A 25,611-nucleotide genomic window follows, 5' to 3' on the forward strand; every position below is an offset into this window, starting at 1 on the left:
CCAACATAGGAGCACCTCAATATGTAAGACAAACACTAATGGACATACAAGGAGACATTGACAGAAACACAATAATAGTAGGAGACTTTAACACCCCACTCCACCAATGGTGGAGAAGGCAATGGCACTCCACTCCAGTACTCTTGCCTGGAAAATCCCATGGACGGAGGAGCCTGGTAGGCTGTAGTCCATGGGGTCGCTAAGAGTTGGACACAACTGAGCGAATTCACCTTCACCTTTCACTTTCATGCATTGCAGAAGGAAATGGCAACCCACTCCAGTGTTCTTGCCTGGAGAATCCCAGGGACGGTGGAGCCTGGTGGGCTGCCGTCTATGGGGTCGCACAGAGTCAGACACGACTGAAGCGACTTAGCAGCCGCAGCAGCACACCAATGGGCAGATCATCAAAACAGAAAATTACTAAGGAAACACAAGTCTCCCCCTCCCCAATTATTTTTATTAGTTGGAGGCTAATTACTTCATAATATTGTAGTTGTTTTTGCCATACATTGACATGAATCAGCCAGGGATTTACATGTGTTCCCCATCCTGAATCCCCTTCCCACCTTGCTCCCCATCCCATCCCTCTGGGTCATCCCAGTGCACCAGCCCCGAGCACTTGTCTCATGCATCCAACCTGGACTGGCGATCTGTTTCACACTTGATAATATACATGTTTTGATGCTGTTCTCTCAGATCATTCCACCCTTGCCTTCTCCCATAGAGTCCAAAAGTCTGTTCTATACATCTGTGTCTCTTTTTCTGTCTTGCCTATATGGTTATTGTTACCATCTTTCTAAATTCCATATATATGCGTTAGTATACTGTATTGGTGTTTTTCTTTCTGGCTTACTTCACTCTGTATAATTGGCTCCAGTTTCATCCACCTCATTAGAACTGATTCAAACGAATTCTTTTTAATGGCTGAGTAATATTCCATTGTGTATATGTACCACAGCTTTCTTATCCATTCGTCTGCTGATGGGCATCTAGATTGCTTCCATGTCCTGGCTATTATAAACAGTGCTGTGATGAACATTGGGGTACATGTGTCTCTTTCAGATCTGGAGGAAACACAAGTCTTAAATGATACATTAGATGTGATGGATCTTATTGATATCTTCATGACATTCTATCCAAATGCAGAAGAATACACCTTCATCTCAAGTGCACATGGAGCATTCTTCACGTTCCATGTGAGATAGACCACATCTTGGGTCACATATCAAACTTCAGGAAATTTAAGAAAATTGAAATCATATCAAGCATCTTGTCTGAACACCATGCTATGAGACTAGATATTAATTACAAGAAAAAAATCTGTAAAAAGCACAAACACATGGAGATTTGTTTCTAAATTTGTTTCTAACTAACCAACAGGTTACTGATGATATCAACAGGAAAATTAAAAAAAATTTCTGGAAACAAATGACAATGAAAACATATCTCAAAACCTATGGGATACAGCAAAAGCAGTTCTAAGAGGGAAGCTTATAGCAATACAATCCTACCTCAAGAAACAAGAAAAACATTGAATAGACAACCTAACTTTACACCTAAAACAACTGGAAAAAGAACAAAAAATCTGCAAAATTAACATAAGGAAAGAAATCATATAAGTCAGAGCAGAAATAAGTGAAAAAGAAATGAAATAAACAATAGTAAAGATAAAAAAAGAAAACCTGGTTCTTTGGGAAGATAACAAAATTGACAAAACTTTAGCCTTATTCATCAAGAAAAAGAGAGAAGAATCAAATCAACAAAATTAGAAATGAAAAAGGAGAGGTTACAACAGACAATGCAGAAATCCAAAGGAATATAAGAGACTATTATGAATGATATGGCAATAAAATGGATAATCTGGAAGAAATGCATAGATTCCTAGAAAAGTTCCATCTTCCAAGACTGAACCAGGAAGAGATAGAAACTATGAATAATTCAATTACAAGCACTGAAATTGAAGCTGTGATAAAAAACCTCCCCAAATACAAAATACAAAAGCCCAGGACCAGATGGCTTCACAGAATTCTATCAAATATTTAGAGAAGAGCTAATGCCTAGCCTTCTAAAACTCTTTCAAAAAATTGCAGAGGAAGGAACACTTCCAAATTCATTCTACAAGGCTACCATCACCCTGATACCAAAACCAGACAAAGTCAACACAAAGAAAGAAAACTACAGGCCAATATCACTGATGAACACAGATGCAAAAATCCTCAGCAAAATTTTAGCAAACAGAATTCAGCAACACATTAAAAAGCTCATACACCATGATTGGTCCACTTCAGTCACTCAGTCATGTCTGACTCTTTGCGATCCCATGGATTGCAGCATGCCAGGCCTTCCTGTCCATCACCAAGTCCTAGAGCTTGCTCAAACTCATGTCCATCGAGTCGGTGATGTCATTCAAACCATCTCACCCTCTGTCATCCCCTCCTCCTCCTGCCTTCAATCTTTCCCAGCATCAGGGTCTTTTCCAATGAGTCAGTTCTTCGCATCAAGTGGCCAAAGTATTGGAGTTTTGGCTTCAGCACCAGTCCTTCCAATGAATATTGAGGACTGATTTCCTTTAGGATGGACTGGTTTGATCTCTTTGCTGTCCAAGGGACTCTCAAGAGTCTTCTCCAACACCACAGTTCAAAAGCATCAATTCTTCAGCACTCAGCTTTCTTTATCATGATTAAGTTGGGTTTATTCCAGGGATGCAAGGATTCTTCAGTATATGCAAATCAATCAATGTGATACACCATATTAACAAACTGAAAGATAGAAACAGTATGATAATCTCAATAAATGCAGAAAAAGCCTTTGAAAAAATTCAGCACTCATTTGTGACTAAAACTCTTCAAAAACTGGGCATAGAAAGAACCTATCTTAACATAGTAAAGGCCATATATAATGAGCCTACAGCAAACATTTTTCTCGAAGGTGAAAAACTGAAAGCATTTCCCCTAAGATCAAGAACAAGACAAGGGTGTCCACTTCCTTAATATCACTATTATTCAACATAGTTTTGGAAGTCCTAGCTACAGCAATCAGAAGAAAAAGAAATAAAAGGAATCCAGATCAGAAAAGAAGAAGTAAAGCTCTCACTGTTTGCAGATGACATGATACTGTACCAAAATATAGACATTAGTACCTAAATATACTTTACTTAAATAAAAATCCTAAATAAATGATCAGAAAATTACTAGAGTTAGTCAGTGAATTTAGCAAAGTCACAGGATACAAAATCAATACACAGAAATCACTTGCATTTCTATATACTAACAATGAAAAATCAACAAGATAAATTACTGAACCAATCCCATTCACCACTGCAACAAAAAGAATTACATATCTAGAAATAAACTTACCTAAGGAGAGAAAAGAACTGTACACAGAAAACTATAAGATGCTAATGAAAGAAATCAAAGATGACATAAACAGGTGGAGAGAAATTCCATGTTCCTGGGTAGGAAGACTCAATATTGTGAAAATGGCTATACTATCAAATGCAATCTACAGATTTAAAGTGATCCCTATCAAATTGCCAATGTCATTTTTCACAGAACTAGAACAAAAAATTTCACAATTCATATGGAAACACAAAAGACCCTGAATGACCAAAGCAGTCTTGAGAAAGAAGAATGGAGCTGGAGGAATCAACCTTCCTGACTTCAAATTATACTATAAAGCTACAGTCACCAAGATAGTATGGTACTGGCACAAAAACAGAAATATAGACCAATGGAACAAGATAGAAAGCCCAGAAATAAACCCTTGCACCCATGGGTACCTTGTTTCTTTTACAAAGGAGGCAAGAATATGCAATGGGACAAAGAGCCTCTTCAATAAATGGTGCTGGGAAAACTGGACAGCTACATGTAAAAGAATGAAATTAGAACACTTCCTAACATGATACATGAAGATAAACTCAAAATGGATTAAAGATCTAAATGTAAGACCAGAAACTATAAAACTCTTAGAGGAAAATGTAGGAAGAACACTCAATGATATAAATCAAAGCAAGATCCTCTATGATCCACCTCTTAGACTAATGGAAATAAAAACAAAAGTAAACAAGTGGGACCAGATTGAACTTAAAAGCTTTTGCACAGCAAAGGAAACCATAAGCAAGGTGAAAAGACAACCCTCAGAATGGGAGAAAATAATAGCAAATGAAACAACTGACAAAGGATTGATTTCCAAAACATACAAGCAACTCATACAACTCAATACCAGAAAAACAAACAACCCAATGAAAAAGTGGGAAAAAGACCTAAACAGACATTTCTCCAAGGAAGACATACAGATGGCTAACAAACACATGAAAAGACGCTCAACATTGTTCATTATTCAGTTCAGTTCAGTTCAGTTTAGTCACTCAGTCGTGTCTGACTCTTTGCGACCCCATGAATTGCAGCACGCCAGGCTTCCCTGTCCATCACCAACTCCCGGAGTTTACCCAAATCCATGTCCATCGAGTTGGTGATGCCATACAGCCATCTCATCCTCTGTCATCCCCTTCCCCTCCTGCCCCCAATCCTTCCCAACATCAGAGTCTTTTCCAATGAGTCAACTCTTTGCATGAGGTGGCCAAAGTATTGGAGTTTCAGCTTCAGCATCAGTCCTTCCAATGAACACCCGGGACTGATCTCCTTTAGGATGGACTGGTTGGATCTCCTTGCAGTCCAAGGGACTCTCAAGAGTCTTGTTCATTATTAAAGAAATTCAAATCAGAACTACAATGAGATACCACCTCACATCAGTCAGAATGACCATCATCAAAAAGTCTACAAACAACAAATGCTGGAGAGGGTGTGGAGAAAAGGAAATGCTCTTGAACTGTTGGTGGAAATGTAAATTGATACAGCCATTATGGAAGATGGTATGGATATTCCTTAAAAAAAAAAAAACAACAAAAAACTAGGGATAAAACCACCATATGACTCAGCAATCTCACTCCTAGGCATATACCCTGAGGAAACCAAAATTGAAAAAGACACATGTATCCCATTGTTCCTTGAAGCACTATTTACAATAGTTAGAACATGGAAGCAACCTAGATGTCCATCGACAGATGAATGGATAAAGAAGTTGTTGTATGTATACACAATGGAATATTACCCAGTCATGAAAAGGAATGCATTTACGTAAATTCTAATGAGGTGGATGTACCTAGAGCCTATTACACAGAGTGAAATAAGTCAGAAAGAGAAAGATAAATATTGTATACTAACATATACATACAGAATCTAGAATAATGGTGCTGAAGAATTTACAGGGCAGCAATGGAGAAACATAGAGAATAGACTTATGGACATGGGGAGAGGAGAGGAGAGGGTGAGATGTATAGAGGGAGTAACATGGAAACTTACATTACCATATGTAAAATACATCCCAGTGGGAATTTGCTGTATGTCTTAGGAAACTCAACAGGGGCTCTGTATCAAACTAGAGGGGTGGGATGGGGAGGGAGGTTCAAAAGGGAGGAATTATATGTGTGCCTATGGCTGTTTCATGTTGAGGTTTGACAGAAAACAACAAAATTCTGTAAAGCAATTATACTTCAATTTAAAAATAAATGAAAAAAAAAAAGCAACTGGCTGGCAGTCCTTGACATGGCCCCCTTTTATATATTGTCAATAAAATCCTTGGGAGACATGGAAAATTATGAAGGCCTACAACAGAAATAAAAAAGGCAGTGTAGCAGGGGATAATATTTTAAAGATATTAAGGCACTGTTTCCCTTCTCAAGGGAATTATTTGAACCCTTTTCTCTTCTCAAGAATTATTTGAACCCATTTCTCTTCTCATACATAATCCAGGATTTCTAAAGGTAGTGACTCTCAAGAGGGATACATCCTGCAGGAGTCAAATTAGTCATTCTTGAGCTTCTTTGTAGACTTCTGTAAATTTATGCCACAGTCCATAGGCTTAGGGCCAGCATTGCAGGGAGGGCAAAGACCATTTTTAAAAATTACAACATATTGGCTTTGTGTATCAGGAGACCAAGAACATAGAATTTACACCACAAGCCAAAAATAGGAAAGGGGGGGGGTGGTAAAGAATGTGAGTAACTTTCCTACTCTTAAGGCAATGAGTTGAAAGGAGGAGTCCAAGAGGCAGTAACAAGGGCTTAGATGCTAGTGTGACCCTGTGAAGGCCCTTCCCTTTCCCCACACCAGACTGTAGACTGATTCATGCTTTAGCACTCCAAAGCAGAAAGGCTGGGGATTTGACTCCATAGTATGACTGTGGGAGACTTTCAGATTCTTGGGGAAGCTCCATGCTCAATGTGACCCCGAGCAGCAGAGTGCTGGAATAGCAGAGAACAATTTCCAAAAAAGGAGATAACTGGAGAAGCCAGGGCTACCTTACAATCAAAATCAAATCAAGATGGTGCTGGGAAAATAGCCAAGAGTTTCCAGAACTCCAAAATGGGATTAAGATGGAAGAGCTGAGAGATGTCTGATTGAAAAGGATTCTACCAAAGGGCAGAGAGGGAGCAGACTGCCAGTGGTAGGACTGGAGGCTTGGAGAGCAGCAGTGAAGTAGCTGTGCAGAGTCTGAAGACAAGTGGAAATATGTAGACCACAGGTTCCTTCCCCAAAGCTGGGACCTAAGACCTCTGGAACTTAGACGACTCCCAGAAAGAGGGTGGGAAGAAAGAGAAAAAGGAGAATACAGAACTTGAATCAGTATTTACTTTGCCAAAGCTGAGAGGCTTCCCTGGTTGTTTAGCTGGTAAAGAATCTGCCTGCAATGCAGGAGAGACCCCCGTGCAATTCCTGGGTCAGGAAGATTCCCTGGAGAAAGGATAGGCTAGCCACTCCAGTATTCTTAGCTTCGCTCGTGGTTTAGATGGTAAAGAATCCACCTGCAATATGGGAGACCTGTGTTCGATCCCTGGGTTGGGAAGATCCCCTGGAGGAGGGCAAGGCAACCCACTCCAGTATTCTTGCCTGGAGAATCCCCATGAACACAGGATCGTGGTGGGCTACTGTCCATGGGGTCACAAAGAGTTGGACATGACTGAGTGACTAAGCACCATAGCACTCTCCAAAGATGAAACTTTAAACAAGAAGTTGTTGAGCTTCTTTTTATTGGCAAGATTGGATTTTCATCCTTGGCAGATAAGGAGTCTTCTGAACTCATTTATCTTACTAACAGAGAAATGAAGTAAAATAGAAAATGAAGGTTTTGTGTACTTGAATTACACCTGTAAGTTATACAGGCATTAAAGTAAGATTGAAAGATAACCTGATACCAGTGTTTGACAGACCCCTGACTAACCATCAGGTAGAGGGAGCTGGATTTATCAGTATTTAAGCAGTCTTTGCTACAGGGCATAACCAGGATATTATGAAATAAAGAATGTCTCAGGATAGTCGGACATTTGTCCAACCAAACCCACCATCTGGCCCGGTACCATAGGTCCAGGACACATATAACTTTATTGCTCTCCTCCCATCCTCAGCATCCTCAGTGAAAGGGAAGTGAGATGAGAGGAGGGGCGGTGGAGGTGGTGGTGCCTAACACCACGGGCATCCATTCCTCACAAGTTAAAGATAAAGGAGTACAGTGGGATGATTTGACATACGTTATAGATCATGATTATCTCAATAAAGCTGAAGAAAAGAGAAACAAGAATAAAGAGAACAAAAAGATAGGAGGAATCCTGAGGAAAGGCACAACAGGCAGAAGAAAGCTCCGTCTCGATAACAACGCTGTACCAGGCTCATGCAGGGTCAGGTCCCAGAGGACGTGATAAGCTCTACCAGAGAATGTGGATTTTACGCTAATTGCCTCTGGAAGCTGTCATAGAGACTTCAATAGGCTGACAGTGGTCACTCTTAATCTTGGAGAGACTCTCTATGGCTGATCTTCAGAGAATGAATTATCAAGAAACAAGAGTAGGAGAAGAGGGGTGCATGAAGTAGGCTGCTGCAATGCTGCAGGTGAGATGTGGTGAAGGCACAGACTAGAATATTGATGATGCTAAGAAGTGGCTTGGGTTTGAGAAACACATGTTGCACTAGCTGAGGGCTGGGTGTAAGTGATGACTGAAAGAGGATTTTGGCCTGAGCAACTGAATTTAGGGTGGTACCATATGTGGGGAGTCAGACACGACTGAATGACCAAGCACAAGCAAGGTGATACACATATATTGTGTTAGGCTTTCCCAAGTGGTGCAGCAGTAAAGAATCTGCCTGCCAGTGCAGGAGACCCAAGAGATGCACGTCCAACCCCTGCGTTGGGAAGATTCCCTGGGGTAGGAAATGGCAACCTTCTCCAGTATCCTTGCCTAAAAACGTCCATGAACAGAGGATCCTGGTGGGTTATAGTCCAAGGGGTGGCAAAGAGTCAGATGTAAGTGGGTAACTGAGCACAGAACAGCACATGTATGGGATTACCACTTAGTTACCTGCTCAGGGCTGGTGGTTCTCCTCAGGATTAGCTAAATTTGAGATGCTGAGGAGGTAACTGGATATATGGGTCTGAATCTTAGTGGGAAGATAGTGGTGCAGGTGCAAATTTTGGAGTTAGTAATATGTAGGCAGTATTCATAATCACAGAACTAGACAAGATGAGATTGGAAGAAAGTGTAGATAAGGAAGAGAAGAAGGCTAAGGATAGGAGCTAGATATTCCAACATTCAGAGACTCAGCAGAGAAGAAGGAGCCAACAAATGAAACAGAGGATTAGCCAGTGAGGTAAGAGGAAAAGTCAGAAGGTGGCCAGATGACTGTGAAAGGAAGAGGTATCTGGTGGTCAAGTCTGATGGATAAAAGGGAAAGATATGTTTAGAAATAGAACTCAGGTTGACAATTTTCATGCTATCAGAGAAACCCAGGAAAAAGTGGGTATGAAAAAGACATAGCCAACTGGGTTAAAAGTTGCTAAGTGATTGGGTCATATGAGAATAGGGAATGACCATTGGTTTTTTGAGACTTTAATAAATACTGGAGGAGTTTTTCATGAAGGGGGTGGGGTGAGGAATAAAACCCCAAAAAAGTAGATTGAGAAAAGAAGATAAGAAACTAGACGTGTAAATCTATGGCTGATTCATATCAATGTATGACAAAACCCACTGAAATGTTGTGAAGTAATTAGCCTCCAACTAATAAAAAAAAAAAAAAAGAAACTAGAGATAGTAAGTATAAATAATTTTGAGGAGTTTGGTTGTGAAAGATTGCAGAGAAATGGGAAGTAACTGGAGGCCAGTGTGGGAGTGAAAAACAAGTATTTGTGTAAAAGAAGTTTTTTTAGATGAATGATATCAAGACATGTATGTGAGTCATGGGGAAAGTCCAGTTGTGAGAGGGCAGTCAATAATGCTAGGGAAAAGGGTAAACTGTAGGGTCAAATTCCTTGAGCAGGGAAGAGATCAAGTGCAAATGTGAAAGAGTGGGTCCCAGCTGGGAGCTGGGACAATTCTTCCATTGTATCAATAGAGAAGGAAAACTGGCTTTGAGTAGCTGTAGTGGTAGGAAGATGAGGTTAGTTTCATCTGATTCCTGAGTTTTGTTTTGCTTTCCACTCAGGAATGAGTCAAAGTCCTCAACAGAGTTTGAGTGAGGGACACGTGTGTCTGTTGAAAATGAGAAGTTTTTAAATATTTGTGTTGGATAAAGAAAACAAATATCCTAGGGAACTGGGGTAAGAGTGCTGGGCAGTGTTGGGTTGAGATTAGCCATCGTGAATTTAAAATGAGATGTTTAAAATACTGTATATTAATGCACTTATGTGGAATTTATAAAAATGGCACTAATGAATGCATTTCCATGTCGGGAATAGAGACACAGATGTGGAGAATGGACTTGTGGACACGGTGGGGGAAAGGAGAGGGTGGGACAAATTGAGAAAGTAGTATTGCCGTATACACAGTACTACGTGTAAAGTAGATAGCTAGTGGGAAGTTGCTATATAACACGGGGAGCCCAGCCTGGCAGTCTGAGATGATTCAGGTGTGTGGGATGGGGGAATGGGAGGCTCAAGAGGGAGTGGATATATGTATACTTATGGCTGATTCACTTTGTTATAAGGCAGAAACCAATACAACATTGTAAAGCAATTACTCTCCACTTAAAAATAAATTTAAAAAGATAAATTAAAAAAAATGAAGTGAGATGTTTAGCTCAAAGTAAGTAAATGGTTTCGATAAGCAGATTGGAGGTTTAATCAGATGAACAAAACAGAGGGTAGGGCCAATAATGGTGTTGAAAAGGAAATGATTCTCAGATCAAAGCTTCTTAAGTTGGAGGGAAATGGAGCGGGGTGGAGTAGTGATATATAGTAGGGTCAGTGCAATGACAGCTCCTATGTGGTCAAGAGAGGGCCAGGGCAGATAAATGAGTCCTCATCATGAAGGTTGGAGATGGTGGGTGGAGAGGAGCGTGACTAGAACTGAAATCTTGGACGGTGTAAGTTTACTGGGGAGAATCATGAGAGTGTGGATGGCTGAAGTGGAATGAACAGGGCACATCCTCTTAACTCAGTAGTAAAAAGTCTGCAAAAGAGAAGATTGTTGAAATTGCCAAGAAGGCTGAAAGGGTAAGAGCAAAGAGAATGAAGCCAGATGAGCACTAAAGCCCGTGAGGAGCAGGGAGTGGTCAGGAGTTGGCCAGATGACAGTCAGATGGAGAGGGGTCTGGGGATGGGGGGGGAAGATATGTTAGAAGTAGCACTCAGGGTAACAAACCATCTACTTAAACTGCGCCTATCAGGTAGGTGGTATAACAAAGTAATACAAGCTTTGTAGTTTGAGACAACAGAAATCTATTCTCTCACAGTTACAGAGGTCAGCAGTCCAAAGTCAGTATAACTGGGCCAAAATCAGGGTGCTGCGCTTCCTCCCGAGATTCTAGGGGAAAATGTGCTCCTTGTCTCTTTCATACTTTGGAGTTTCCTGGCACTCCTTGGGTTGTGCTTTACATCTTTCCAATTTTCAAAGCTAGCACCTTCAAATCTTTCTCTGCTCTATCTTCATATTCCTAGCAGCATACTAAAAAGCAGAGACATCACTTTGCCCACAAAGGTCCACGTAGTCAAAGCTATGGTTTTTCTAGTAGTCACGGATAGATGTGAGAGCTGGACCATAAAGAAGGCTGAGCGCTGAAGAACTGATGCTTTCAAACTGTGGTGCTGGAGGAGACTTTTGGGAGTCCCTTGGACAACAAGGAGATCAAAACAATCCATCCTAAAGGAAATCAGTTCTGAATATTCATTGGAAGGACTGATGCTGAAGTTGAAGCTCCAATACTTTGGCCATCTGATGTGAAGAACTAAATCACTGAACAAGACACTGATGCTGGGAAAGATTGAGGACAGGAGAAGGGGATGACAGAGGATGAGGTGGTTGGGTGGCATCACTGACTCAATGGAAAGGAGTTTGAGCAAATTCAGAGACAGTGAAGGACAAAGAAGGCTGGCATGCTGCAGTCCATGGGGTCACAAGGAATTAGACATGGCTTAGTGACCGAACAACAACAATGTTTATATTACCTTCTCCTCTGTGTGTGTGTTAAATCTCTTTGCCTCACTCTTAGGATATATGTGATTGCATTCTGAACTCACCCAGATAATCCAGGATAATCTCCCCATCTCAAGATCCTGAATTTAATAGCATCTGCAAACATTGCCATACAAAGTAACATTCCAGAAATTAGAATGTGGATCTCTTCTTAGAGTTCATTTTTTAGCCTACCACATGGAGTAAGAAAAAAAAAAATCAGCTTTTGTTTGAGAAAACTGTGGGGAATCAATGTCTTCAGAGGTGGTTATTTTTCAATAAAAATGGTACTAGTTAATAACAGTAATTGTGATAATTTTTACTTTAAAAAGTCTGGCTGCAACCTTTATTATTTCAGAAATAAGCATGTATGTAACTTGTATGTAACTTGAGGTGGTTAGAATTTCTGGATTACTGAAATAAATCTTTTGTCAAAACACCTGTTTTAATAATCATACACTTAATTTCATTCCTAAGAAATTTCAAAAGTAATTCTGCATCAAAAATTTACAAATGGTGCAAGAGAGTTAAATAACGGTCTATGGAGTAGAGAAGGAAAATTCTGCTAGGGGAAACTAACAAAGCATTCTCTCTATTACAGTTATGATTGATATAGTTCATGAAGAAAGTCTCACTTTTTGTTCTGTTTCTTAGTGATTCCTCTGAGAAGCAGTGCAAGAAACCAGACCTAAGGGGAAAAATTAATAATTTCAAGTGTAAAACAAACAGGCTTTTCTGATAAAAGCTTTAAAGCTTGAAGAGATGAGAAAGGCAAGCATGTATGCCTTTAAACATTGCAATAAATTTTGCAAAAATATTCAGAAATTATGCATATATTGTTTGTATACTTAAAAAAGCAACACTTTTCATGCTTTGAGATTTTGTCCCAAGTGTTTTAAGGATATTTTGTTCTAGAAGTTTCAAAAATAAGAATTATACAAATATAATATAGAACTGGTGGCTCAGACAGTAAAGAATCTGCCTGCAATGCAGGAGACCTGGGTTCAATCCCTGGGTTGGGAAAATCCCCTGGAGGAGGGCATGGCCATCCACTCCAATATTCTTGCCTGGAGAATCCCAAGGACAGAGGAGCCTGGCAGACTGGGGTCCATGACTAAACACAGCCAGTTTAACATAGATCAGGAATTCTGCATATGATTAACTTCGTGGACCGCCCTAAAAATGTTGAACAATGAGAAGCCAAACATGATTACATCTGTATTGTGAGGACAACCTGGAGAATCTCCTATGTCTTTGTTTTCTGTTTGGTGCTTCTGCTAAGTTCAGCGGAAGTAAAGTCATCACTTTCCCCCAGATATCCAGAAACCCTCACTGACTCACCACAATTATGTTAAGTGCTAAGTTCTAAGTGTTCAAAAAAAGACTGCAGGTGACTCTTTACTTCTCTCTGGTCCCTTTACCAAACCCATATATTACTTAGAACACTACTCATTAATATTCCACATTCCAAAAAAATGCAGGTTCACAAGTTTGCTAAATTTCACTTAACCAAATCAATTTAAAAATAGATAAAATACTTAATTCCTGCATCATAAACTTTGGTTTTCACACTCATTAGAACATTTCAATGTTGTCGCTCAGTCACTCAGTCATGTCTGGTTCCTTGCGACCCCATGGACTGCAGTACTCCAGGCTTCCCTGTCCTTCAGAATCTCCCGGAGCTTGCTCAAACTCATGTTTATTTTATTTTATTTTTGTTTTCATTTATTTTTATTAGTTGGAGGCTAATTACTTTACAATATTATAGTGGTTTTTGCCATACATTGACATTAATCAGCCATGGATTTACATGTGTTCCTCATCCTGAACCCCCCTCCCACCTCTCTCCGCATCCCATCCCTCTGGGTCATCCCAGTTCACCAGCCCGGAGCACTTGTCTCATGCATCCAACCTGGACCGGCAATCTGTTTCACACTTGATAATAGACACCAATACAGTATAATAATAATAAACACCAATACAGTATACTAATACATATATATGGAATTTAGAAAGATGGTAATGATAACCCTATATGCAAGACAGAAAAAGAGACACAGATGTATAGAACAGACTTTTGGACTCTATGAGAGAAGGCGAGGGTGGGATGATCTGAGAGAACAGCATCAAAACATGTATATTATCAAGTGTGAAACAGATCACCAGTCCAGGTTGGATGCATGAAACTCATGTTTATTGAATCAGTGATGCCACCCAACCATCCCATCCTCTGTTGTCCCCTTCTCCTGCCTTCAATATTTCCCAGCATCAGGGTCTTTTTCAATGATTTGGCTCTTTCCTTCAGGTGGCCAAAGTATTGGAGCTTCAGCTTCAGCATCAGTCCTTCCAATGAATCTTCAGAATTGATTTCCTTTAGGATTGACTTGTTTGATCTCCTTGCAGTCCAAAGGAATCTCAAGAGTCTTCTCCAACACCACAGTTCGAAAGTGCCAATTCTTCGGCACTCAGCTTTCTTTATAGTCCAACTCTCACATCCATACATGACTACTGGAAAAACCATAGATTTGACTATACAGACCTTTGTCTGCAAAGTAAAGTCTCTGCTTTTTAATATCCTGTCTAGGTTTGTCATAGCTTTCCTTCAAAGGAGCAAGAGTCTTTTAATTTCATGGCTGCAGTCACCATCTGCAGTGATTTTGGAGCCCAAGAAAAGAAAGTCTGACACTGCTTCCACTGTTTCCCCATATATTTGCCATGAAGTGATGGGACCAGATGCCATGATCTTGGGTTTTTGAATGTTGAGTTTTAAGCCAACTTTTTCACTCTGCCCTTTCACCTTCATCAAGAGGCTCTTTAGTTCCTGTTCACTTTCTGCCATAAGGGTGGTGTTATCTGCATATGTGAGGTTATTGATATTTCTCCAAGCAATCTTGATTCCAGCTTGTGCTTCCTCCAGTCCAGCGTTTCTCATGATGTAGTCCGCATATAAGTTAAAAAAGCAGGGTGACAATATACAGCCTTTACGTATTCCTTTTCCTATTTGGAACCATTCTGTTGTTCCATGTCCAGTTCTAACTGTTGCTTCCTGACCTGCATACAGGTTTCTCAGGAGGCAGGTAAGGAGGTCTGGTATTCCCATCTCTTTAAGAATTTTCCACAATTTGTTGTAATTCACACAGTCAAAGGCTTTAGCATAGTCAATGAAGCAGAAGTAAATGTTTTTCTGGGGTTCCCTTGCTTTTTCTCTGATCCAGTGGATACTGGCAATTGGATCTCTGGTTTCTCTGGCTTTTCTAAATCCAGCTTGTACCTCTGGAAGTTCTCAGTTCATGTACTGTTGAAGACTCACTTGGAGAATTTTGAGCACGGCCTTGCTTTTGGGTGAAATAAGTGCAATTGTGCCGGAGTTTGAACATTTTTTTGGTATTACCTTTCTTTGGGATTGGAATAAAAAACTGACCTTTTCCAGTCCTGTGGCCACTGCTGACAGGTTTTCCAAATTTGCTGGCATGTTGAGTGCAGCACTTTAACAACATCATTTTTTTTTTTAGGATTTGAAAAGCTCAGCTGGAATTCCAGCACCTCCACTAACTTTGTTTATAGCAAAAACAAGACTGGGAGTTGACTGTGGCTCAGATCATGAACTGCTTATTGAAATTTCAGAGTTAAAAGAAAGTAGGGAAAACCACTAGACCATTCAGGTATGACCTATATCAAACCCCTTACAATTACACAGTAGAAGTGACAAATAGATTCAAGGGATTAGAGCTGATAAACAGAATGCCTGAAGTGATGTGTTCCTAAGCTTTGTTCGTGGTGATGTTCCCTAAGGCCCACTTGACTTCTCACTCCAGCATATCTGGCTCTAGCTGAGTGATCACACCACTGTGGTTATCTGGATCATGAAGATCTTTTTTGTATAGTTCTTCTGTGTATGCTGGGCTTCCCTGATAGTGCAGTTGGTAAAGAATCATCTTGCAATTTAGGAGACCCCAGTTCCATTCCTGGGTCAGGAAGATCTGCTGGAGAAGGGATAGGCTACCTACTCCAGTACTCTTGGGCTTACTTTGTGGCTCAGCTGATAGAGAATCTGCATGCAATTCAGGAGACCTGGATTTGATCCCTGGGTTGGGAAGATTCCCTGCTGAAGGCAAAGGTTACCCACTCCAGTATTCTGGCCTGGAGAATTTCATGGACCAGGACTGTATAGTCCATGGGTTTGCAAAGAGTCAGACGTGACTTAGCGATTTTCACTCTGTGTATTCTTGCCACCTCTTTTTAATCTCTTCTGCTTCTGTTAGGTCCATACCATTTCTGTCCTTTATTCTGCCCAACTTCGCATTAAGTGTTTCCTTGGTATCTCAAATTTTCTTGAAGAGATCTCTAGTCTTTCCCATTATTTTGTTTTCCTCTATTTCTTTGCATGGTTCATTTAGGAAAGCTTTCTTATCTCTCCTTGACATTCTTCAGAACTCTGCAGATTCAGAACTCTGCGTTTTCTTTTCTTCTTTGCCTTTTGCTTCTCTTCTTTTCTCAGCTATTTGTAAGGCCTCCTTAAACAATCATTCTGCTTTTTTGCGTTCCTTTTTCTTGGGGCTGGTTTTGATCACTGCCTCCTGTACAGTGTTATAATCTCCATCCATAGTTCTTCAGGCATTCTGTTTATCAGGCCTAATCCCTTGAATCTATTTGTCATTTCCACTGTGTGATTGTAAGGGGCTTGATTTAGGTCATACCTAAATGGCCTAGTGGTTTTCCCTATTTTCTCCAATTTAAGTCTGAAATTTTCAATAAGGAGTTCATTATCTGAGCCACAGTCAGCTCCCAGTCCTGTTCCTGTTTGTGCTGACTGTATAGAATATCTCCATCTTTGGTGTTGCAAAGAATACAGTCATGTGTGGAGCTGTCTCTTGTGTTGTTGGAAGAGGATGTTTGCTATGATGAGTGTGTTCTCTCGGCAAAACTGTTAGACTTTGCCCTGCTTCATTTTGTACTTCATGGCCAAATTGGCCTGTTACTCCAGGTATCTCTGACCAGTCACCTATGATGTAAAGGACATTTTTTTTTTCTTTTTTTGGTTTAGTTTTAGGTCTTGTAGGCCTTCACAGAACTGTTCAACTTTAGCTTCTTCAGCATTAGTGGTTGGGGCATAGACTTGTGTTACTGTGATATTGAATGGTTTCCCTTGGAAACAAACAAGGATCATTTCTGTTATTTTTGTGACTACACCCAAGTACTGCATTTTGCTTTTGCTGACTATGAGGGCTACTCCATTTCTTCTAAGAGATTCTTGTCCACAGTAGTAGATATAATGATCATCTGAAGTAAATTCTCCCATTCCAGTCCATTTTAGTCCACTGATACCTAGAATGTCGGTGTTCACTCTTGTCATCTCCTGTTTGACCACTTCCAAGAACACTTTCGAGTTACTCAACATGAGAATTGAAAATGTGTGTGTGCTATTGGCAGAGAACTACAGAATTTATTCTCTAGAAGAAAAAGCAGACCTGAAGCGTTATATTACTGGCACACTTGAAACGTGCTCACAAGTTCTTTTTTTTTAAAATTTTAATCAGAGGATTATTACTTTACAATATTGTGATTTTCTTTTCTTTTTCTTTTTTTGCTATAAGCATAGATGTGTCCCCTCCATCCTGAACACCCCTTCTGCCTCTCTCCCTCCCCACTCCGTAAGCCTTTGGGTCCTTTCTTCATGCATTGAACTCACACTGATGATCTGTTTTACATATGGCAATGAGTTCTTATCTTCTTTTTTTTTCTAGATACTTTGAGACTATCCTGTTCCCTATAATTGGTAGCACTCTCTCTCTTTTTAAAAATTTATTATTTATTTATTTATTTTTGGCTGTGCTGAATCTTCATGGCTGAGTGTGGGTCAATCATTGTGTGGCTTCTCTTGTTGCAGAGGACAGGCTCTAGGTGCATGGGCTTCAGCAGTTGCAGCTCGCGGGCTTGCTAGCTGCAGTTTGCAGGCTCTAGAGAGCAGACTCAGTAGCTGTGTCACACGGGGCTTCATTGCCCCATGGCATGTGGAACATTCCCAGACTAGGGGTCAAACCGTGTCCTTTGCATTGGCAGGAGGATTCTTAGCCACTGGACTACCAGGGAAGTCTCAAATTCTTATCTTCTGAACTTCAACAAAAGTTGCTTGGACAAACTATTTAATATCTGCCCCTATTAAACAAGCCAGGTATTTGATGTATTAAGAAGTCAGAAGCTGGTCACTTCATTTCTTTCTATTGCCTCCAATTGTTAGAATACTGGCAACTCACATAAATATGTTTACTGGATCCAGGTAGATTCCCAGCATCAGACTGATGGGATCATATTTTAGAACTCCATACACCTGTATGACTTCTGCATGCTTGATTACTTTCTGTTTGTCATACAGAAGAAACATGCTGCAAAGAACTAATCCACCATCAATTGCCACTGAGTACAGAGAGGCAGCAGCAGCCATGGTAGGTCAAAAAACATAGATCCCAGTGAGGACACAGACCAGACCCAGGCCCACCCCCACATGCTCTCATGTTCAGAAACTTCTCACTGGGCAAACACACCTGTTGTCACAGGGAAGAGGCCTCCCACAATGCCAACTGTCTGCCACTCAGCTCTGAGAAGAGGCCCCCTTAACATCATCAGAGGAGCCACCGCTGCACACATCACAACCAGGATATGGTAACCAAGCAAGATGCTTTGGGCCTGGGCTCTAGTCATGTGTCATCCACTGTACCAGCACTTCAGCTTCAATCATCACTGTATGACAGCAGGTGCAATTGAAAGCTGCACCAACTGTTACCCGAGCCTCTCGTCATTAGTTCATGAGAGCAGTTCTGCTCACCGCCAGAAAAGAGGAACGCTGCAAAACCGATACTGCTGCGAAGTACATGTAGGTGGAACGAGTTCTATCCTTTACTTACTGAGGCCAAATTACAGCCTTTTCAATAGCTCCAATCTCATTAGACATTCCCAGCCCATAGTAACACAAAGCTCATAGACCAACATCTTCCCATCGGATCTATTTAAAATATTTTTTCCAGTGATGGTTCCAAAGCTGCCTCTGTGAGTTCTTGGCCAGTTTTCCCATGCTGGATCCCAATTCTTGTCTTTGTGACATATTCCCTGCTGGCTGTTAGGAGCTACTGATTCTTTGTCATGGAATTCTTTTTTTTTTTAGATTAGGTTATGTTGCAGTTCTTTTTTTATTGTTTCCAATTCTTTACATAAAAAGAATAAGTTTGTATAAACAACTAGGACCTACTGTATTGCACAGGGAACTATATTAGTATCCCACAATAACCCACAGTGGAAAAGAATCTGAACAAGAATATATGTGGAAAAGAATCTGAACAAGAATACATACATATATCCATATATATATATACATATATATAACTGAATCACCTTGCTGTATACTGTAAATCAACTATACTTCAACAACAGAAAATAATAAGTCCATGATTCAAATTAAAAAAAAAACTATATTTAAAAGTATACTTTGTGAAGTCACTTTACTTCTGTGCTTGTTTAGTCTATTCCCTACCCTTATGTATATGTATACATGTTTTTTTTTCTTGCAATATACTTTCAGTATTTCTCATTCCAGGTATTGGCAAATGCAAATATATAATTACCTTCCCTAATTCCTTACTCAGAGGGTAGCTTACTATAAACACTTTTTCATACTTTCTTTTTTTAAATTTGTTTTATTGAAGTGTATTTGATCTACAATGCTGTATTAGTTTCATGTGTTTTTGTTGTTGTTTAGTCACTAAGTCATGTCAGACTTTTGCAAAGTGAGTCAGTTTTTAATATATATGCATGTGTATTATTTTTCATGTTATTTTCCATTGATGGGATTCTTCACAACAGGGAAGGTGAAAGCTGGGTGGAAAACCCTGGAAGGTGGTGTCCGTGGAATACAAGTCTTGCAGCCTGCATGGTGGTGCACCAGGTTTACCAAGCGCATCTGAAATTCTCAGTCCCTGGTCACCTCGAGTGCTCAATTTCCCTTCAGGGCTGGCGAAACACAACCACACACATGTCCTGTGCCCTCCGTCCACCTCTTATTCTATAATTTTCACTTAATAAAAATTATCTTGAGCTAAGATCTCAAACAATGTGAACAACAATCATGGAAGGAATAAATGAGTAGAACTATGCTAAAGTCTTCATCTTAAATAAGAAAAATTCCCAAGAATGGTAGTACTAAAGAATGTGCTAACTATTGGACAGTGGCACTCATCTCCCATGCTAGTAAGGTCATGCTTAAAATCTTTCATGCTAGGCTTCAGTGTTATGTGAACCGTGAACTTCCAGATGTCCAAGCTGGGTTTAGAAAAGGAAGAGGAACCAGTGATCAAATTGCCAACATTCGCTGGATCATAGAGAAAGCAAGGAAATTCCAGAAAAACATTGACTTCTGTTTCATCAACTACACTAAAGTCTTCATGGGGATCATAACAAACTGTGGAAAGTTCTTAGAGAGAAGAGAATACCAGACCATCTTACCTGTCTCCTGAGAAACCTGTATGCGGATCAAGAAGCAATAGTTAGAACCCTGCATGGAAGAACAGATTGGTTCAAGATTGAGGAAGGAGTGTAATAGTGCTGTCTGCTGTCACTTGTTTGTGTAACCTATATGTTGAGCACATCATGAGAAATGCCAGGCTGGATGAGTTACAAGCTGGAATAAAGACAGGTGGGAGAAATATCAACAACCTTAGATATGTGGAAGATACGACCCTAATGGCAGAAAGCAAAGAAGGAACTAAAGAACTTCTTGAGGGTAAAGGAGGAGAGTGAAAGAGTCAGGCTTAAAACTAAATATTAAAAACAAAACAAAACAAAACCAAGATCATGGAAGTGAAAGGCAAAGGAGAAAAGGAAAGATATACCCATTTGAGTGCAGAGTTCCAAAGAACAGCAAGGAGAGATAAGAAAGCCTTCCTCAGTGATCAATGCAAAGAAATAGAGGAAAATAATAGAATGGGAAAGACTAGAGATTTCTTCAGGAAAGTTACAGATACCAAGGGAACATTTCATGAAAAGATGGGCACAATAAAGGACAGAAATGGTATGGGCCTAAAAGAAGCAAAACATATTAAGAAGAGGTGGCAAGAATACACAGAAAAATGATACAAAAAGATCTTCATGACCCAGATAACCACGATGGTGTGATCACTCACCTAGAACCAGACATCCTGGAATGTGAAGTCAAGTGGGCCTTACGAAGCATCACTACAAACAAAGCTAGTGGAGGTGATGGAATTCCAGATGAGCTATTTCACATCCTGAAAGATGATGCTTTGAAAGTGCTGCACTCAATATGCCAGCAAATTTGGAAAACTCAGCAGTGGCCACAGAACTGGAAAAGATCAGTTTTCATTCCAATCCCAAAGAAAGGCAATGCCAAAGAATGCTCAAACTACCTCACAATTGCACTCATCTCACATGCTAGCAGAGTAATGCCCAAAATTCTCCAAGCCAGGCTTCAACAGTGCGTGAACTGTGAACTTCCAGATGTTCAAACTGGATTTAGAAAGGGCAGAGGAACCAGAGATCAAATTGCCAACATCCGTTGGATCATCAAAAAAGCAAGAGAGTTAAAAAAAAAACACACACACACATCTACTTCTGCTTTATTGACTATGCCAAAGCCTTTGACTGTGTGGCTGACAGCAAACTGTGGAAAATTCTTAAAGAGATGGGAATACCAGACCACCTGCCTGCTTCCTGAGAAATCTGTATGCAGTTCAAGAAGCAACAGTTAGAACTGGACATGGAACAACAGACTGGTTCCAATAGGAAAAGGAGTACGTCAAGGCTGTATATTGTCACCCTGCTTATTTAACTTACATGCAGGGTACATTATGAGAAACGCTGGGCTGGAGGAAGCACAAGTTGGAATCAAGATTGCTGGCAGAAATATCAATAACCTCACATATTAAGATGACACCACCCTTATGGCAGAAACTGAAGAGGAACTAAAGAGCCCCTTGATGAAGGTGAAAGAGGAGAGTGAAAAAGTAGGCTTAAAGCTCAACATTCAGAAAACTAAGATCATGGCATCTGGTCCCATCACTTCATGGCAAATAGATGAGGAAACAATGGAAACAGTGGCAGAATTTATTTTTGGGGGTCCAAAATCACTGCTGATGGTGACTGCAGCCATGAAATTAAAAGGCTCTTGCTCCTTGGAAGAAAAGCTATGACCAACCTAGACAGGATATTAAAAAGCAGAGACATTACTTTGCCAACATAGAGCCACCTAGTCAAGGCTATGGTTTTTCTAGTGATCATGTATGGATGTGAGAGTTGGACTGAGAGGAAAGCTGAGCACTGAAGAATTGATGCTTTTGAACTGTGGTGTTGGAGAAGACACTTGAGAGTCCCTTGGACTGCAAGGAGATCCAACCAGTCCATCCTAAAGGAGATCAGTCCTGAATATTCATTGGAAGGACTGATTCTGAAGCTGAAACTCCAATACTTTGGCCACCTGATGCCATGAACTGACTCATTGGAAAAGACCCTGATTCTGGGAAAGATTGAAGGCGGGAGGAGAAGGGGACGACAGGATGAGATGGTTTGAATGGCGTCACCAACTCGATGGACATGAGTTTGAGCAAGCTCTGGGAGTTGGTAATGGACAGGGAAGCTTGGTGTGCTGCATTCTGTGGGGTCACAAAGAGTCAGACATGACTGAGTGACTGAACTGAACTGAAGACCATGGCACCCGGGCCCATTACTTTACGGCAAACAGAAGGGTATAAAGTGGAAGTAGTGACAGATTTCCTCTTCTTGGATCACTGCAAATGGTGACTGCAGCCATCAAATCAGAAGCTTCTTGGCAGGAAAGCTATGGCAAATCTAGACAGTGTGTTGAAAAGCAAAGACATTATTCTGCTGCCACTGGTCTGTATAGTCAAGAGTACGGTGTTCCCAGTGGTCACTTACGGTTGCAAGAGCTGGACTATAAAGATGACAGAATGCCAAAATACTGATTCCTTGAAACTGTGGTGCTGGAGAAGACTCCTGAAAGTCCCTTGGACAGCAAGGAGATCAAACCAGTCAGTCTTAAGGGAAGTAAACCCTGAATGCTCAGTGGAAGGACTGATGCTGAAGCTGAAGCTCCAGTGTTTTGGTCATCTGATGCAAACAGTTGACTCATTGGAAAGTCCCTGATGCTGGGAGAGACTGAGGGCAGAAGGAGAAGAAGGTGTCAGAGGATGAGATTGCTGGATGGCATCACTGATGCAATGGACATGAACTTGGACAAACTTCAGGAGATGGTGAGGGACAGGGAGGCCTGGTATGCTGCAGTCCATGGGGCCAGAAAGAGTTGGACATGACTGGACAACTGATAAACAACAACAAAGATCTCAGTCTATCTGAACAAAAATCAGGGAGGGAATAGATTAGTAGAACTATGCTAATGTCTTCATCTTAAATAAGAATAATTCAAGATACAAATTCTTAATGTTAGCAATTAGAAAGCAATTTTGTAGCTTGCTTTTTAAAGTATTGACAAGAACCTTGCACCATTCTAGTCACTCACTTTAGGAAGAGCAAATTCTATCACTTTCTTGGTCTCCCTTCCTTTCTTCTGCTCTCTTTTCCCTTTCTGATTAAGAATGTGTTACTGGCATGATGACATTCTATATTTTTTTATCCAAATATCATACCAGCTGGAGGCATTCTGCATTCCCTTTGGTTTTGGACTTTTTATAACCTATGATCAGAGTATAGATGGTTAAGGATGGCTGCTTTATCCAGTTCCCTAGGAGGATTTCTATAATGTTAGCGCTCATTTATTTTGATATGGAGACTGAGCTTGGAAGGATGTGCATGGATTTAAGCTGCACACTTGTCTCCAGGATACAGAGAATGCTCTGATGCACCTGCAACTTTGACAGTGCTAATTGGCTGGATGCCAAATGCAACCTAGAGGGCATCATAAGCAGTAGATGGAATAACAGAAATTCCTGGTGGAAATACATCAAGACTCTAAACCTTTCTCACTAACTTCACTACTTCTACTTTACTGTTCCCTCGCAACGTGACAATTGTCACTAGTTGGACTGCTCGCCATTCCCCACTCCCTGACTCAGTCTCTTCTCAACATGATAATCTGAGCGATCCTTTAAAAACATTAATCAGACCATGCTCAAAACCTTCTAGGGATTTCCCACTTCACTCCAGCAAGAGTCAACATCCTTACAGTGACAGAACGGGGCCCGACCTAGCTCTCCTCTCCTTTCCAAGCACTTTCCTCCTCACCTGTTTTGCTCCAGCCACGTGGATATTCCGAGCCACTTCCACCTCAGGAGCTTTTTTTTAAACTGGGAGAAAGTGGCTTTACAGTGCTGTACTGGTTTCTGCCGTACACAACGGGAATCAACTGTTGTTTCTGTAGTGTCACTCAGTTGTGTCTGACTCTTTGTTGCAGCATGCTAGGCTTCCCTGTCCTTCACTATTTCCTAGGGTTTACTCAGACTCATGGTCATTGAGTTGGTGATGCCATTCAACCACTCATCCTCTGTCATCCCCTTCTCCTCCTGCCCTCAATCTTTCCCAGCAACAAGGAATTTTCCAATGAGTCAGCTCTTTGCATCAGGTGGCCAAAGTATTGGAGCTTCAGCTCAGCATCAGTCCTTCCAATGAATATTCAGGACTGATTTCCTTTAGGTTTGACTGGTTTAATCTCCTTGAGGTCCAAGGGCTGGCAGCGCCACAGTTCAAAAGCATCAGTTCTTCAGAGCTCAGCCTTCTTTATGGTTTAACTCTCACATCCTTACATGACTACCAGAATAACCATAGGTTTGACCACACAGACCTTTGTCAGCAAAGTGATGTCTCAGCTTTTTAATCCACTGTATAGGTTGGTCATAGCTTTTCTTTTCAGGAGAAGTGTTTTCTTTTAATTTCATGGCTGCCATCACTGTCCTCAGTGATTGGGAGCCCAAGAAGATAAAAACTACCACTGTTTCCATTAAAAAATGGAAAACCCCATCCATTTGCCATGAAATGATGGGACTGGGTGCTGTAATCTTCAGTTTTTGCATGCTGAGTCTTAAGCCATAAGTATACATATGTCCCCTTGCTCTTGAGCCTCCCTCCCAGCCCCCAGCCCCGTCTAGGTGCTCACGGAGCAATGGGCCAAGCTCCCTGTGTTGTCAGCAGCTTCCCACCAGCCATCCACTTTACATGTGGTAGTGCGTGTGTGTGAAGGCTGCTCTCCAACCTGTCCCACCCTGTCCTTCCCCCGCTGTGTCCGCTCTTTATGTCAGCACCTCTATTCCCGCCCTGCAGATAGATTCATCAGCAGCACTTTCCTAGATTCCATACTTATGCGTGAATATATGACTTACTTCACTCTGTATAACAGGCTCTAGGTTTATCCACCTCAGCTCCCCTCAGAATCTGAGAACCTGATGTTTTCTGGGCTTGAAATGTTCATCCTCCAATTATCCACATGACTTGTTTCCTGACTTCCTCATCTCATTGCTAAAACATGACCACAGGAGAGGGGCTTTCCATGACCACTCCTTACAAAATAGTCACCCCTCCAACCCCATTCAGGGGGCTCCCCTTCTACCTCATTTTCTTTTTTGTTCTCCATGGCACTTGTTCACATCTGACGTACTCCGAGCCCCGTTATGTGCTTTGTTAGATGTAGATCCCCTAGAATGCAAGCTTCATGAGGGCAGGCAGTTTGTTCCACATATGGATGGATGGATCCCGGCACACCACCCAGAGCACGGCACAGGAGGTGTTGAGTATGTATCTGGGGATGGCTATCACAAGCACACCTCTTGGCTTTCTTGGTAAAGTTTCACACTGCTTATTATGAAATGATGTTCATGAAAAGAGACCTCCTAGACAGGGGACTGGAGACAATATCATACAATGAGCATAAAGGTCAAGGCTGGTATTGTGGGTTGAATTGTGTCTCCTCAAATTTATATGAAGCCCTAACCCCCAGTACCTCAGAAGGATAGCATTTGGAGACAGGTCCCTTAAGAGAGGTGATTAAACTAAAATGAAGCCTTACAGTGGGTCCTCATCCAATACGGTTGCTGTACTTATAAGAGAGGAACTTTGGACATGCAGGGAGACACCAGGGCTGTACA

At 41.0% G+C, this 25,611-nt stretch overlaps 1 pseudogene; it reads right to left on the reverse strand.

Moving 5' to 3' along the window:
• Positions 1 to 17,705: 17,705 nt before the first annotated feature.
• On the reverse strand, positions 17,706 to 19,448 carry LOC122693183 (annotated as a pseudogene).
• Positions 19,449 to 25,611: the final 6,163 nt, after the last annotated feature.

Source organism: Cervus elaphus, chromosome 5 (assembly GCF_910594005.1).
Source record: "Cervus elaphus chromosome 5, mCerEla1.1, whole genome shotgun sequence".
Lineage (NCBI taxonomy): Eukaryota > Metazoa > Chordata > Mammalia > Artiodactyla > Cervidae > Cervus > Cervus elaphus.